At 42.3% G+C, this 17,828-nt stretch overlaps 1 protein-coding gene across 7 annotated transcripts in view; it reads left to right on the top strand.

The window, feature by feature from the left end:
• LOC112463596 (teneurin-a) overlaps positions 1–17,828 on the top strand; it is a 332,312-nt gene that overhangs the window by 195,364 nt on the left and 119,120 nt on the right. The gene's annotated exons all lie outside the window — the stretch shown is intronic.

Raw genomic sequence — 17,828 nt, 5'->3', positions numbered from 1 at the left:
AGTAAAGCGCGAAACGTATGACTCTTTATTCGGATAATCAAGTAGACTTTCTTTCCACTTGTTTCCCGAGACGAATTGGCGACCGAGGGACGCGTACTCGAAAACTCTTGCGCAAACTCGAGACTTATTTTCTCAGCACAAACAGTTCTCGCAATGAACGCGTAAAAGCCAATCTTTCCAGTGGCCACCGAAGTTCCTGGTTGAAAGTAGTTCCGGGCCAGTTTTGTTAGAACACACCCCGACGACTCCATTTCCCTCGGTTCCTTCGCCGGCATCGGCATCGATCTGCCACCTCCCGCGCTGTTTACATATAAACCCAACCTTAATGCACGATTCGCGTGTCATCCGCCACCCGGTACAAATCATTTTCCGGCATCTATCCGCTACGTCGAAGATTTTCCAGGGATGCGCGTCAGCCACGGTAAAAATAATCCTCGAAAAAAAATGGCGCATAAATGGGAGTGCGTGTACAAAATTGCCGACGTTGATAGCGCATCGGAACACCATCGTGGCGATCGTCAAACGTCAATTTGTAGTCACTGTTTTATTTGCTTTTCGCTTTTTCCGCTAATTGCAGTCGCGACTACCGAGAACGACGCTCGTTAATCATTTACCGTTACTTGTTTAGTAATCACTTTGATAATTTCACCTAAAAAAATTATTCCCGCCGTTGCGCTATAGACGTGACGGCGGAACGTTAAAATAATATATCGCGCCCATCAGTCAATGTCGATTTTGCTCGCGCGCGGATGTCTTATATATAACGCGATTTAAATTTATGTAAATGTACCTTGTGAAGGGTGCAACTGGAGAGAACCCGATAAAGGAAGTGGATACGTACATGCGCTTCAATTTTTTATCGATCTCGTATGCATGAAAAGTAAATCACCCATATGTCCCATACATGTCGCGTAGATAAAACATGCTACGTGTACACGTGAGAGTTGTCAACGTAACAGTTTTAAAGTGTCCGTTGTAATTTGTGCCCAGAACGCGCCGGCGCCGCCATGTATATACAGCAGCGAGGCGTATATTTAGAATTAATCTCACGAATATAGAAATATCATGCAAAAATGATACGTTGCCCGTAATACGAGCGCCGGGTAAAACTTTTAATAATGAAAAATGTTTAAATGCTTGCGATGTGCGACAATAAGAGGTCTCGCGGCGCAAGCCGCAAAGGCGGGTCCGGAAATGTAGCTGAAAAAAAAGTTATACATTATAAAACGTAATTATGAAAATGAGTTTGGGCGTTCTACGTCCGCGGAACAAAGCTTTGAGAGATAACATTGACCAGAATTACGAGGTTTTGCTTCTCTATTATTCCAACAGAAGCCGGTCGGTTTGTTGTACCTTCACTTGCGAGCTCGGCTTTCATGCCGGTATGTAGCGGCGAGAGTATTTTTCATTCATTACAACGGCTGCTTCATATGTTTTATAATTGCCATATATTCCGCCACAAAAATTATACCGATGGGATCTGAAATGAGTGCTGCAGGATTGAGAAAATTGAAATATAATATGTACGATCTTCGTGCAATTACGCGGTTTTAATCGTAAATAGTTAACAGTTAATTGCAGATAGTTCAAGTTTCTTTTAGTTTCGATTTATTTAATAGGATATTTTCTTTCTGCGTGATTTCTCGCGTCATTTATTAAAATAGTTTGCGTTATTTATATGTTGCCAATCTGAATATCTTTTGCGATGTTGTAAAATGTATTAAAGTAGAAGTATATTTAGGTCGGGCGCGACGATTTTAAATTAACTTCTTTAAAATACATGACTAGGAATACATTCCGTATGCCGTATAAAATACTTCTCACATCGTCTGCCATTCTTTCGCCACCGTTATCGTTGATACGCGGAAAAAGAACGTAATATGCGTAATAAATTCAAATATTTCTGACGTATCCTAAACACGCGAAGAAATAAACTTCATTCAAAACCCCTTCCAACGTGCGTACACGTCTGTAATCCATTGCGAGGGGAGTGGAGATTTTTAATCGAGTTTCGTGACATCAAAGTGCTGCTGTCATCGTTCTCTCCTCTTTCCATGCTGTCCTTCTCGTTGCCATACTACGCTCGTTCCATCGTTCATCAGCTCGTTCGGAGTTGAAAATTAATCGCCGCGTCTGAAAATAAGAGACCGGCTTAAAAATTCAGTCCGACGCGCCATGTCGAAAGAACGCGAAAGAAACTTGACACTCTCTTCACTATTTATGAACCTCTGGCTGGTGAAATAATTCCAATGAAAAAAAAGAAGAAGAAGAAAAAGGAATGAAGTCGTAATTATGAGCAACAAGAGAAGTAAGATATGATAAAGCACTTTACATCCGCGGTGTAAAAATTAGCGAAAGATATTGATCGCTTCGTCGACATATATCGCGATGTAATTACACTTCCCCTTCGGGAATTTTATTGCTACAATATTTCAGCCTTCTCGCGGGGCCATCGTAATACGACGGTCGATTCCGGCAAAAGTACTGTCGCGCGCTGGTCCACCATTGTGGCCTTTCGCAATCAGCAAAGTGCCATATGCTGGTATCGAAACGCTTGCTAGCTGAAATTCCTAGTACGCAGATAAAATCGCCCGACGTTCAGGTATTCCAATAATTAATGGAATAAAAACTCGCCGCTTCGTGTCACTTTACCGTCAGAAATAAATTTTATTAAAAAATTCATGCATATATATGTGCTCCGTGATGTGGATTCTCATTTATACGTAAAGTATACATTGGATGGCGTTTCGCTGTGGCGTTTGCCGCTATCCAATTATATCTTATTAATCAACATTAATTTCGCGACCGGGGAAGTGTAGGAAAAACGCGACGCAGTTTCGACCCTGGCCGATGAAAGGATACTAAAAACGAACGAGTTGCGCTTTGCACAAATCTAGTTCGCAACTCACATATCGTTATGTTAATTCCCTTGAAAATGCATATACGCGCGTTGTTATAAAATCATTATAAAAGCACCAGCACAGCTTCAAAGTGTTAGCTTGTCACTGATAAGGAAAAACACATTGCATCGTGCCGTGCCGTGGCTCTGATTGAACATTCTATATTTCCTTCGCTCGGCGATCGCCCGACAAATCTGGAGCATCCCCGACGCCTCTTTCCTGCGCTTTCACTCCGACCAGCGATTTCATTCCTCGGGAAAAATGAAGTAACAAAATTACAGAGTCGACTCGTCAGCAACAGACTCCGCTAAATCAACTCTCTATCTCTCCCACTTTCTCTATCGGTCTATCCCTTCCCTTTCCTCCCCCGCCCCCATATCCGTCTCTCCCTCTTATTTCGCTCGCACCAGCTCGCACCCTCTCATCCTCCTCTCGCGTTTCAACGAAGTCCTTTTCCGCTTTCCCTCTGGTCACCCTGTAATCTAGAAATCTATGATTCAACGCCACTCGTGTGTCCCTAACATCTGCTCTCTGACAGACGCACTCCAAACTGTCTCGCTCACAAAGCAAGGCCCCTGTTCTTAGGAAATAATATTTTCCCTGCGCATCCGAGGATCTCGGGAATGCGTGCTACGCGTCGCGTGCGCCACATCGCTGAATGCGATGTGCAATTCGGGAGAGTGCACATAGTAAAATCTAGTTGAAACCCTAAAGCCGCATTTTGCATGCTGGTTGCTTCAACAGGTAGAGACTTAAAACGTTGTTGGGGCATTTGGCTGTTGAGAGGTCTATCAGTTTACATTGATTTTGAAGGTTAAAAATAGATGCAGTGATCCGTATAACGGGTTTAAGTATGATGTACATATATGTCTAATAATAAGTATAATACTTGGAAATCATAATCATTTTGATACAATAAAAGAATAATGTTATATATTTTTTATCTTTCATAAACGATATTAAATCTATCATATTATTTTATATATAAGACGGTATATTCATTACAATTACTTCCTTTTTATTGTTACTTTTTTCTTTGTATTAAGTTGGCAAATAGAGGAAACGAGTCAAATTATTACAGAAAAATATATAGAAAGTTATTCCTTGGGATATGTACTTTGTATAAACTTAAAAATGTTCACACACACAGTTGTCGTCTTCGCATTTCAGTTTTTCTATCATATTTGATATCAGAGCAGTGCGACTTTTAACCGCAGGTACTAAAGTTATCGAACGTTCATTACGAACTAATTCATTGCATTCCCTCGTGACCTCGTTCGAACTTTCGAGGAATTAAAATTCAACTCCGTAAACTCTAGTAATAACGTCGACGCTCAACGACCGTATCTTTAAAAGCTCCGAAATCTTCTCTTTAATTGTGTTCCAATAAAAATTTCTAATGTAATTATAACGCTTTTTATTTAGGTTAATGTTATATGAATAAATCATATCTTGCATCGAACTGAATCTTTTATATTAAATGAAATAATTCAACTTTACTCATAACTTCACTCATTACTAAAAAAAATATACACGAAACACTTTTTTTCGTTATTATATGAGCATTTTATAGGTACAGACTTTGTTTTTAAGAAAACACCATCCTTATAAAAGCATGAAAAAGCAACGAGGGTCAAACAAAGTCGGAATGTCGTGCTCTAACGCGACCAGTCTTTTAAAAATTCATTATTTCCCTCCCGGCTTGCTTTTGCGTCGGCTTGTCGCCAGTTTTATATCTTCCACTATATTATGCATGTCATCGACTTTAGTTTTATTGCCGCGTACAGATCCGTCCACCCCTAGTAAGGTCGCAAATAGGGCGTAGATTTCACGAGAACATTTCTCTCGAATATATATGTATATATATATGTCTATTATGAGAGAGAAGCGAAGCTGCGAAGACGTTTCTCATTATGCGCTTTTTGAAAACTTTATGAAACATTAACTTGAAACATTAACATTAATATTTCTGATTTTTGCATGATATCGTGCATAAATAATATCGCTGGAATATCTCGAATCGAAATTTATTCGTACAAGATATAATATATTTTTTAATCAAAGATATTTCTCTCTCGTATTATTAATATTTTTCGTACTGTCATAATCTTCCAAAAATTCATACTTGCAATATTCATAGTTAAAATTTGTGTAATGGGAGCACGGTGAAGAATATTTATTTTAACAAAATAATAAATTTGTAACACTAGATTTGTTCAGTCAACATCCGCAGTTAAACATCCATTGTTGGATGTTCCATTTTTAACGCCAAGAGGTAAAATTAATGGCGTATTTCGCACATTCGCTATCTCACACACAATGTCTACTTGAAATGCCAAATTAATCACGTTACTCCACTGTCGAGACAATTCGCGGGATTTTTCATGAATTCTACGCGGGTTTTACCGAACTCGCGGAGGGTAGTGCGAACGAAACTCGTAAATACAAATTGTTTTGGAGTGCATTGGCACCCTCGCGCCATGCGAGGGTCAAAGTAGCCATGTCAGTGGAGTTGATTTATAACACGATAGGGATGCTGCCGTTGCAGAACGTTGGAATTCCGTTACTCGGAGTCAGCATGACGGCGGCTTCAGTAAGTCAACTGAATCATTCCAATTAATTTCTCCAAATTGCACGCGATCGAAGGCGCACGCACCAGTGCAAGAACAGATTATTCTTATTTCTTATACGATACTCTTAATAGGAGAATGGAGAATTCCAAATTATTTACTTCCATTTATATATTTTGCAATTAATTTATACATTAATTATACCTTGAGTGTTTTATTATGTGTTCAGCAATACAAATAATTGAACGATATTTGAATTAAACAATCCAAATATCTCATACAATAATTTTTAAAAATATGTTTATCAAACAACTTGATGATCTATCGTTAATACCCAGCCATTATTACAGATTTATCAATATTTACATGCATTGTAAATACGCGCGTTGTACGTTTCTTCAATTCTAAATAACCGGTATCATGCTGTTAAATGCGCTTTCTCTCTCGCGAACGACCCTCCGCGATATTTTGTAACGAACGGTAAAATATGACGTTTTCAACGATCCTGAATGACGATGTTATACGGCTCACTCGTTAATTCCGTTCGTTGAAACCTCGCGGCACGACGGAGCCAACCGAGTTCATTCGAGTGTTTTATTATTTGCGGCATGGTTATAAAGCGGTAAGTTTTATGGCGTGCGTGATAGTCGGTGAAACATTCAAGAGATTAATTCGAATGAATGACAGACTGGACGTCCCAGTCTCGTGGGAGGGACCGAACTCACGCCCCGGTGATTGCCGCTTGATGTTTCCTCGCCTTCTCGCACTCCGTCTTGCTCTTTCGCTCCTGTCTCCTCTGCCGATGTTTCTCGCATTTACTCGCTTCTCTTCGTTCTCCCTCCCTTCTTGTCACTTCCTGCCTCTGTTACGCATCACCTACCTCTACCTGCATCTCCCGACTATATCTTTTCATTGATTCGCGACTCAAGAAATTGCTTTTCCATGGAGGCGTCGCCAAGGATCTCTAATTAGAGGATTTGTGAGAACCGAATGCCAAGTAACGTTATATATGACCGTTAACCTTAATATTCTCGTATCGGTCGACATCGTGTCCGCTCATGCAGACCGTTTGCATGTCAGATAGCAGATGCACATATATGAACTTAGTAACTAGAAAATGCACGTAACTGACCGTACAGTTTAAAAGACGCGAATAATGCTTTGACAAATTCTATAAAATTATATATTTTTAATAACTTTAATGCTTACAATATTTCAAACAATTTCTCGCACACCTAACTGTAGAGACTTGAAATAATTTAAAGAATAGTACAGAATAGAAATAGGCGTGGATTTTTTTATAAAATTTGTATTAAATTTAACAAATTTATAAATAACAAAGGTCAAAAGTTGAAACAAATGTATTTTTTTCTACGAATATTTTATAGTGATTTTTTGATGCGTAAACGAAAAATGAACTTTGTATAATATAGGCGACTTAAAGTTCATGCAGGGCAATATTCCGAGAGGATGAAAAATTATACATAGCGGCGAATCGATCCTCGCTAACGATGCGTCGTAACGTCTAATTTGCGGTCGTCGATGATCACGATCGCGGGAAGGAAAGCGCCGGTGACTGTCCCGGCGGTTTTGCAGGTGACCGTACTCGGCGGTTGCAGCTGTAATTCAGACGAAAGAAACCGCTTATTAGACGTTGTCGTGTAATTATTGTAATTTGTGACATTTCCCGCCGCCGGCAGTCCAAATTTCGACCCTCGGTTTATCCCGCGCGGGAACCCTAGACGCCCAAATCATCCTGGGAGCGACACGCTCGGATTTCAAACGAGCAGGTATATTTTGCGCGTCCGATCGAATCCGAACCTTGCGTTCGACGCGACGGTGTGGGCTTACAGAGGGTTTTATGTGCTCGGTATTTGTAAATTCCCGATGTTAGCAGCGGTTATTCGCAGGAACGCGATCTTACCCGAGTGTCGTTTTTCCGGCGCTTTATTAAATACTTTTCTCCAACAATTAAAGAGGGCTTCTCAGACTGGTAACATTCCAACGGAACGAGCCTTCACGCCAACAGAACGGGCTTTAATACTTTACGATTGTTGCGTCAGATAATGAAGTGCTTGCTGCTGTTTAATTAATTCTTATCGTCAGGAAACTCTGAAGCTTACTTTTTAATTGAACAGCGAATTCAATATTTAATCGTTCGTTTGCTTTCCATTTAACAGCTAAAGTGATTTAATGGGTATTATTTTATTTTATTTTTTTTTTACAATTTTCTATAATGTTTTAAAGTAGGAGTAATAATTTACAAATCGATTTATGTGTGAAGAATATTATTTAAAAATTATAATAATTTAATATGTACGTGACTTACACATTTGTGGAAAAATATGTTTGCAATTCTTATAAATTATCTCAAAATTGCAAGGATTTAATACGTGGATTTTTTGGATTTTTCCGATATATAATACTCTGACAATTTCTATAAATCACATGCACTTAGAAAAACGTTAAGCGAATAAAAGTCCAACAATTAATAACGAAATTAAAGAAAGTACTGCATGTCTTGACAATTGAATTTTCCTAAATATCTCCTAATGACAAATAACCGCAAAATATCCCAACTACGTTTTACTATCTAGCATTAGCAACAAATAGACATACGCAACCGCTTAGCGAACGACACGTCAATGTGAATAGTCAGAATAGTCGACGTCGCGTTTGCCGTCAGGAGTTTACTGCGATAATAAAAGGAACGCAGCGAGCCACCGAAGTAGCCAAGGGAATCATTTTCATTAAGACCTGGTCAATTAGATGTGCTTCAAATGGCGCGCAGTCTCGGGCAAACTTGGACAGCGCTCCCCCAACGATACCTCGAACGCAATGGCCGGATAGAACGTGGACAAAAGGAGAGGCCAAGGTATAGAGTAGCGTCTAAGACGCGGGAAGAGTCGAGGAGAGAGAGATGTAGCGAGGCAGAGTCGAAGGGAGAGAAGAACAGATCGTGAGCGCCAGAGTGAAGAAGGAAAGCGGACCACTCCTATACACGAGGCGGCCGCCATAACCTCGGCACTAGTAATTGAACGCAAGTGGTTGAAAGTACTTCTTGGCTCCCGGAAGCGTCTCCTCTCCTCGACCACCACCACCACCACCACCACCATCACCACTAGCAACAGCACTGGCAGTACCATCTCTTCCATGTCTACCGCTACCATCTGCCATCGTTTCGTCCTTCTTGTTCCGCACCTTCTCCTTCTTCTTCTTCCTTTTCGGGTTCTTTCTCCAACTTCTCGCTCTCCTTCCTCCTCGTACTCACTATCCGTTTTTTCACCCCTTCATTCTCCCTTTGGCGCACCGCTTCGGGCGTACCTGCTTCAAACCTCGGTGGTCTTTACTCATCTCGGCGGTAGCAGCGAAGATCGGCGAGAGCTTATGATTAATCCGAAAGAGATTAAACTCGTCTGACCATCTGTAGGAACGGAGCAAGTATCTCGCCTCGCTCACGAACCAATCCAGCGCCACCATGAAAGCCTTCTGCCTTCTAATACGGAGTTAAGAACTAGCTCGACGACAAACCTGATCTTGTCGTGATTGTAAAAAATAATGAAAGGATAAAAATGTAAACAATCGGCAAATTTGTCTTGCTTCTTTTCTTCCTCGATGTAATCTCAAACAAATAACCGCCCATGAATTCGATTCGGCGTTACGCATAATTTCTCTGTATTGTCGCTCAAATCCCTCGATAAGCGATTGAACAAGTCATCTGTGTGCCAAAAACTTGACTTTATGTGAGGCAATAAGAACAATATTGAATTTTTTTTTAAATTAAGAAACATAGATAAGGCGTGTCTGCAAAGTAAATTTACATACAATATGATAAATTTATATTACAATATAAGCGAAATTATAAAAAAAAAAACCATTTATTACAGTACAAGTAATTTTATCAACAGTGATAATATGATGTATACGTTGGCACGAGGGCAGGAGGGTAGAGTGCTTCACCCTACGCACAAGCAGACACGCCTTTCATAAAAGAGTGCATTTATCGCGTAATCGACGACGATCGGTCAACCCCCCGGCTAGAAGATCCCGCAGCCCGACACGTCAATACGATTGAATGTACGATGGCCTGTGCCAGGTTTCGACGTTGGTTAATAAGATCTAATCGTCGATCGCTCGGAGCGATCACGCTACGCGAATCAGTGGAGATAAAGCACGCTGGGCGAAAGGGCGAATAATGCGATTGCGCATCGATTGGGTCATTTCGAGTGTTTTATAGACCACAAATCTTCTTTATGGTCGGGCCCCGCGCGCTCTCTGTCCCCCCGATAAGTTAGCCAGACACTAACACCGCTTCCGAGCTGCGAAATTAATTAAGGTACTCTCTTCGCCAGAGTAATTAAACGACAAAAGTATCTCGGTACACCGACACCGATTAATTTCTCGTCGCGAGACGCGCGCGCGGAAATCCGCAAATTGCTTCGGCGCTCCGACGAAACGAGAGATCGCGATCGTGATTGCGGCTTGCGGACAGATCCGTCGCGTTTCAAGGACAAATATCGAGCCCCGCGAACCGCAGCATTGTCGCCCGGATAACAGGCACACGCAAAACGAATCAGCGAAGCTGAGCCCGGGGTAGATGCGTCTGGCATCGTCGAGCTGCCGAGCTGAATGTGACGGCTTCTCTTCCTATCATCTTCAATCCTTTGTCGAACCCTTATACCCGCCGCGACGTATACGTTGAGTGCCGGGCGTTATCATAAATAAAGAGCGGGTAAATTAGATTTCCAAATCAAGATGGCGACGGCATTGTCTACGACCGAGGCTGAATTAATTGGATTTCAGAGCCAACTTTGTCGCGTCTCGCACCAACCGACCCCATTCCGCACCGCCACCCTTCTTACACCCAGAATACCCCCTGAAGCCCTCTCGGCCCTTATTCCAGGCAACCATTAGACGGGGACCCATGGTCGCGCGGCGCCGCGCCGCGCCGTTGCAATCGCCATCGCGTCGACATCGTCATTACAAGTGCCGATTATACTGCATTTTCCATAAGGTTAGCTTTGTTGAATTCGAGGTATACTGCGAGGGTTCATAGACTTCGTTCACGATATGGGAGGAGGCAAGCGAAGATACTCGAGGGTTATTAAGGGCTCACCGGGTCGGACAGATGCAAAGATAAACAAACCGGCCGTAATGAACGAGGCTGGATCGCTGGAGAGCAGTCAGATATACTCGGTGCTTATTGTCACAGAGATTCGGGCCTCTCCCTCGGGACAGATATGTTAAATCAACGTGTCGCCGGCCGGAGAAGGGCACTGCTCGCGATGCACCTAGGGCCAGCGTTAATCGAAGAGCATTGCGCGGCCCTCGTGCGAATGACAATAATACAAAGAAATATGTAAGAACTGTTTAAAAATTCATATAACGCTATACGAATATTAAGAAAATTTATCGACTTTGTCGTAATTTTATTGAAAACTTAATTTTGCTTTACGAAATTATGAATTTATTCAAATATGAATTTTTTTTCAAGTATAACGAGTAAGTTATCTCGACGGTTAATCTACAACTAGTAGATAGAATCGGAGTTCAAAGTACAATAATTGTGCTTAAAACTATTTTAACGTTAATCGAGCCTCATAAACTTTACGAGAACTCCATTAGGAAAATTAACTCCATTAAAGTCTTCTTACCGCTCGCGCTCGTAATATCTTTCGACTGCCATAGAACAAAAGAGACGTTATCGTTCTATACGCGTCCCGCGCATTATATTCCCCTCGTTTTCACTTCCGACAAATACAAAACGGATTATGCAGCGAACGTAAAGCTCGCGTCCGCTCTCGACGCCAAGGCCGACCGAAGATTCGGAACAAAATAACGCGCCGCGCCGAACCGTGGCTAGCTGGCTGGCTGGCTGGCTGGCTCGCTGGCTGGCGCCTATTACGGCGAATCGCAGCAAATTGCGAGGGACCAGAATTCCCGGTTGCGGATTAGATTCCCGGGAATCCTCCTGGACGAAGATATCTGTTGCTCTATCTACGGCCACGGATCCGTCTCTGCGGGCGCATGGTTTTGATGTTACCGCGATATTCGCGAGCCCACGCGGCCGCCGCCGACGGGGATAGGTCTGGATTAGCACGTGGAAGCTTCGCCTCATTACTCAAATACTGGAATACCTTCCGCCAGCGGACCAAGGAACGCAAAACGGTGGTTATAGGCGGAAGGTAAGAGGGGGGTCAGATGGCGAACGGAGTAACACGAACTGGGATAGCAGAAAGGGTTGGCGAGATAGAGGAGGCCCAGGGTGGGAGGGAAAGGGGGGGTGGCAAAAGATCAAACCACGACGAAATGGCAGACCGTGGTTGGGGTCCCGTATGCACCGACTGCCAGATAGATGGAAAAGGGAGGACTGGATGGGCTAAGAAGGGAGTTTGCTGAGTGATCCTGTGTGGCTCCGCGATATAGTCTGTCCTTATTCCCACCCTGTGCTCATTCCGTCTCTACTCATCCTACTGCTCCTCCGCTAGTTTCCCCTCTCTCTCCCTCCGGCCTTTCGCGCCCTCTCATGGTATTAAGATTAGCACAAAGCACTACCTATCATCGTTCTCCGTTTCCCTCTGTGCAGTATTCTGAGACGCGTAGTCTCTGTGAACGTTATATGGGTAGACGTACCGTTCGCAGTAATTTGTGGTGTTTCTGCGAGACCTCCAGAAGCTTCGCGCACGTCGCTTTGCCATTACCGGTGACATTGACGGTAATCTCCCGGGCAGAAAGATATTTGCGGAGCGGATGATAATGAATCATTTAAATGTCGCAATGTACAGTCTCGTATATTCAGGTCACTTAGTGCGTAAAACAACATGTCAGGTACATGTTGCAAGTAGCTTAGAATGTTATACGCAAAGTTTTAGGTTCTTCTTACGTATCCATTATTAGAAATCGCTCTAACGCCGTTTCTTTGTCTTTAGATTTTCTTCGCTCGCGTTTTATAAAGGCTCCTCGCATGTGGAAAAAATCCGATTGTATTGTAGTATTGTCCTCACGTTAGAGAGAACTGCGATACTCATTCGTAATCCTTTGAAATGCTCCAATCCTTTCATTCATCGAACCGTGATCGCAGGATTGTCAATGTAGAGTATTTTTTACGAGTGATTCGCGATTCTTGAGACATTAATCCAGGAGGGGCTAAGCTGCCACTCGATGGTAGCAGAAGGGGTTGACGGATTGCGTCTACCGTGTCTGAGAAGATATAAGGGGAGCTATATAATCCTCTTGATGAGCTAGCTCGACGAGAGTACTAACGCCTTTGTGCTCATTCCCGAAAGTATTTACCTCGAAGATTCCGCCTTACGCTTCGCGCCACAGTGCGCGATGCCTGTTTCAATTTACGTCGAATTAAATTGCAAACATTGATTATATAAGGATTGAACGGGAATTTTGTTTTGGCGTGCTCTATAATGGACTGCAGCAGCTCCGTGATAATTATGCTTACGATCTTTTCATTTACCAAGTTCTTTTAAATACAGACACTGTTGCATTTAATCACCGGATGATCCTTTTTGTTCGACCTTTTTTTTGCATTGATTTATGCATGTACCTATAAAATAAATATCTATAGTAAAATTGGGATACATATATACAGCAAAATTTTATTAATAATGAAACCGTCGATGCAGTACTGCTTTTTCGTAGCTAATGTTAAAACATTTATTTAAATAATTATGCTGAAATTGCACTTACAAATAAGATGGATACTTTTTTCTCTCTTTATTGCCGGACAAGTTGCACCTAAACATTCTAGAAACCCTCACCGAGCATCATCAGCAGACACACTTATCAAATAGAAAGTCCTAGGGATTTAACTCTCTGAAAGATCTCGATTACTAGCGCGTGCAAGGAAACGTTAAATGTTCCTAAACGGTAATTGTATATTGTCTTGCGGATCACGCGACATTGCCATGTTCTATCATCGTGTCCTCTCGTCGTCGTGTTCGTCGCGATCGCAGAAATAGGACGCATCAGTCGCAATCGGTTCCGTTATCGCGGGGACAGTAGTTTGCAAATGGTGAACGTATCCAGCCATCTTCTTCCGCGCGTTCGCTCTACAATCGCGGCTGCTGCGGCTGCAGCTGCAGCTATCGCGTATTCAACGACACCATATTGTACGAATCCGAGTGAGCAGTGCCGGGGCCACTGCCAATTTCCATGGCAGATTACTTTCAGTATCACGTGCCCTTCTTCCCCCGTAGGGGGGAGGCAGACGGAGCGTGCCGCCCGCTCCGCACACCTGCACGTATCGTGCGCGGATAAAACTAATTTCGAGCCTCCCGACGAAATAAGGCGCACGGGATGTGAATTCGTAATCCGGTAAAGGGGCGCTTTATCATTGGGAACCTATCGATGCGTCAGTAATCTTTTCCGCTACGCGGGTGTTACGTGGCGTTACGCTAACGAATCATCAAACAGTATGTCGTGCAAAGCGCTTTCTATTGTGCTGAGCCCGATGGGAGATTTTAGCTTCCCATCCGTGATATCTTTTCTCGATAAATCCGTCGATTGAATTGGCGATTCTAGAGACGTATCGAATAAAAATGATTGATATTGTGGAAATCAATGTAGAAATTGATCTTTTTTATTCCGGTTAAAAAGCACAAATTGAACTTAATACGCCTTTAAAATTACGAATTCAATCGTGTGTCATTGTAAAATAATCATAGTGTCTCTTTGCCATTGCTTATTGAATTTATACTGGTTTCGCTAGATTGATTAATTGATTTATCGCAATGAGTGGCATTGGACTAATTAAATTTGTTTTTTATGTTTCAGGTACGTGACCCGATATTATAATGCAAAGCGTCGTAAGTTATAACAGGTAACATAGATGATGGTATAATCACATTATTAATTTTAAAAAATATTCATTTAAAATGATTATGTCACGAATGCATTACACATACATACATATGAATTGAAATGTTGTACGATAATCCAACACAAACCGAAATTTATGCGACACAGATATCGCGCAAATTTTCTGCGTACATGGTCAAAAAGCATCTTTGCAGCATATGGCGCGCAGGTAGCAGATTTACCTTTGACTGGAACATAAAAGGAATTAGGGCTAATAAATTCGCTATGCTGGCTGCCGTCCCCTTCAATTTCGCGCAAGTGTATTCAGGAGGTAGGCGGCGATAATATGCGATCTAGCGGAGCGCGAATTGAGTTTGCTGAAAACGCGGGAAAGGGATTTTTCGCGCAACCCCGTTTGACCCCGCAGCAAGACGAACGCCCTTTGATCTATCCCTTCGAATTTCGCTCCCTCGCTAGTGCGACACGATCCCCGTCTGCGCGTCTAATTCTTTCTTTTACTATCGATGAGGTCGCTACTTCCGATGTCACTCCATGCTCAAAGAGCTCGTCGTTAGCGGATAAAATGTTCTTTCGGGCGCTTCAAGTTCTAGTCTTTGATACGAAACAGTGATTGTTGATTGTTTTCACACGTCAATACAATCGAACGTCAAGGATACAATCGAAAAGAATGAGAAAAGTCTGAAAGAATCAAAAAGATGAGTTTGTGAGAATGCAACTTCTCAGTTAATATACTCGAGTGTTCTTCAAAATAAAAAATAATAATTTTTTTTAAATGTAAATAATATATTAAAACAGAGAGAATAAAATAATAGTAATGAAATAATACATTCCACGAAACTATAAAACTTCAAATCTAGTTTTTTAGCTGCATATTTTCGATAGTCTTCAGAGAGAGGCATTAACAAAAGATGGAGAGTCTCCGTTTCGAATGATCATGTCAGGCTCATTTTTATACTTCGGCTGACGCGAACTACCTACCGAGGCGGATCAAATCATTGTAATAGAAGCTACAGGTCTACAGGGAGTTGGGGAAAGGAGCGGGCGGGACAAAAGTTTCGTACTCTAACCCGAAACTATCGGATTACTCGAGCTATCTGAGGATCGAGGAAAAAATAAGCAAGTTGGACCAGACTGAGATTTTCGGATACGAGAGCCTATTTCTGATGCACAGACCGGATGAGTCAGATAAGAAAACTTCTCGAACGGAATAACAATCTAAAATTTCGAACTACATCGGCTGTCCGAAGATGCATACGAATCCTTCGACTCCCAAGTGACTTAAGTCCAATATTGGCTACGCGAGTCGATAACAAGTATAATTCCCATTTGCGCTACAGAAAGTTATTTTGAAATTTCTTTTAGTATACGTGTTAAAAGCTTAATACTTTCTCGTATTTGCATAAAATGCAGTTTGTTCCAATACATCGTGCGTGTGAACTTCCAGCGAGCCTTTACCTTTATTTTCTGAAAAGTAAAAAAAAATGGACTTACATATCACTTGGGTTCAATATGCTCTTACGCGTGTCCGCAGCTGGCTCGTCCCTTATCGCGTCGCCAACGTCCTGTGAGACAACGTCCACGTCGTACGCAATTATTGAAGCGACACGTTGGCAAACAGAACTTGCCGCTCGCGCTGAGAGTCGCGCGTCACACGGAAAAAGTGTTATCGTAGCGCTCACATGCGCGCGACACTCTTACGTCGGACATTGTCCGAGGACGCGTGGGGTGTCCGTGAAAAGTGTGCTCCAAACAATAGCCGGTGAAAAAAACGGCGCCTGAAGCGAGACGGGGAAAAGGGCCGGGGAAGAGAAGGTGACGCGAGCGAGCGAGCGAGCGAGCGAACGAACGAAAGGCTACCTCACTCATGCGATGACAGCCACCATCGTAAGCAACGCCGCGAGCAAACAATGCCGACGACGAGTGCCGGAGCCGGGTACCGAGAGTAGGAGCTTTTGAAGGGGTCCGTCCTTTCGTCTCTCGCGCCCGTTTGCGAGCGCGCGTTCCCGTTTCTCGGGATTTCCATAATCTGCGGCCCCGCCGCGGACTCCAGACAGATTTATCCGCGTTTTGCCACGGAAAACGAACAATGTCTCTCCCTTGTCTTTTTTTTCCGTTTTGTTTTACCGCCACGGCTCGAGAAACTCTGTAACGCCCGCAAGAGGAAGAGAGAGAAAGGAGAAAAAGGAGAAAAAGGAGAAAAAGAGAGGAAGGAAGAGAGAGAGAGAGAGAGAGAGAGAGAGAGAGAGAGAGAGAGAGAGAGAGAGAGAGAGAAAGACTGACCCGCAGACGCGTCTGCATATAGAACCGGCGTCGCGAAAATACCCGTCAATCAAGATGATACTCTCTCCCTTCGAAACTAAACAAACGTGCCGGTCCTCCCACGAGATAAGTCTAGACGGGCTATAATTGCAAATAAATAGAGACGTCACGACTCGAGGGGTAAGGGAAGATCCTCTTTTCCTGCCACCGCTGCCGCTTTCTTTTTCTATCTAGATATGGGTGGCTTCGGTAACAGAGAGGGATAGGATGGACGGACCCGTGTCTGGCAAAACTCACTGTCGGTCTGTAGATTAAATTGAATAAGTTCATCTTGATCAACCGAAGAGGCATAAGGAATGCACTTTTCGTAGAAGCTTCTGATACGAAATACATGACGTTCGTAAATTTATTGTATCACATATTTCAATAAGTATACAAAAATTTTAATTTATTAATTAGCAGAAATTCACGCAGTGTTTGTTAAGTTTGCGTTATCGCCGTTATCGTTCTGTTCTCTTTACTGCGCTCTTCAAGTAAAGGGAAATAATTGAGAAAATTAGGGACGCGATTCCAGCATCCGAGATTAATCGCGATAACGCCGGGCACGATTTATCGCGCTATTTTAACCTTATTCGCTCCAACCATGCCTTTCGTGTCCCACGAATTTCTAACAATCGTTTGTTCCGGAAAACAAATGATCGTGGGAGAATCCCCTCCACGCCGGAAAAAAGTTATTGTGGCAGGGAACCTCAGGTAAAAATTTCAAAGTCCTAGCTTATTTACTCTCAAAACGGGAAACAATCAAAATCTCGGTGGGACACGAAAGTGCATGGTTGGAGGATTACGTCAGTGTTGTGTGAAAGGTAAATGAGCATTTTTTTCGATAAAAATCTATTTTTGTGTATAATTTAACCGTATTTAAAATATTTTTGTCGTTAAAAAAAAAATTTAACATTCCACAGAGGTCTATTATGGCTCAGAGGCAGGTGGAAGAGGTGGAGAGAAGCTACGATTATAAAAAAAAAATTAATTTTTTTACATAAAAAATATCTGTCACACTTCAAATTCGCCTTTTCTTATTCAAAAATTCTTTTTCTAGCATTCTTTAAGTCTTAAAGTCCTTCTGTACCATTTAAAAATTACCAAATTTGCGGCGACGAAATTAAGTATTCCTATTTAATTAATAATTATCTCATATTTTTTTTCTCATTTGCACTACTTTTAGCTTTAATTTGCGTTTTGGTTCATTAAGCTTCGTCAATTTGTT

This window comes from Temnothorax curvispinosus, unplaced genomic scaffold (assembly GCF_003070985.1).
Source record: "Temnothorax curvispinosus isolate PA1 unplaced genomic scaffold, ASM307098v1 QBEX01001437.1, whole genome shotgun sequence".
Lineage (NCBI taxonomy): Eukaryota > Metazoa > Arthropoda > Insecta > Hymenoptera > Formicidae > Temnothorax > Temnothorax curvispinosus.
Note: the sequence above shows the minus strand (reverse complement) of the source record. Positions and strands in the feature narration are given on the sequence as shown.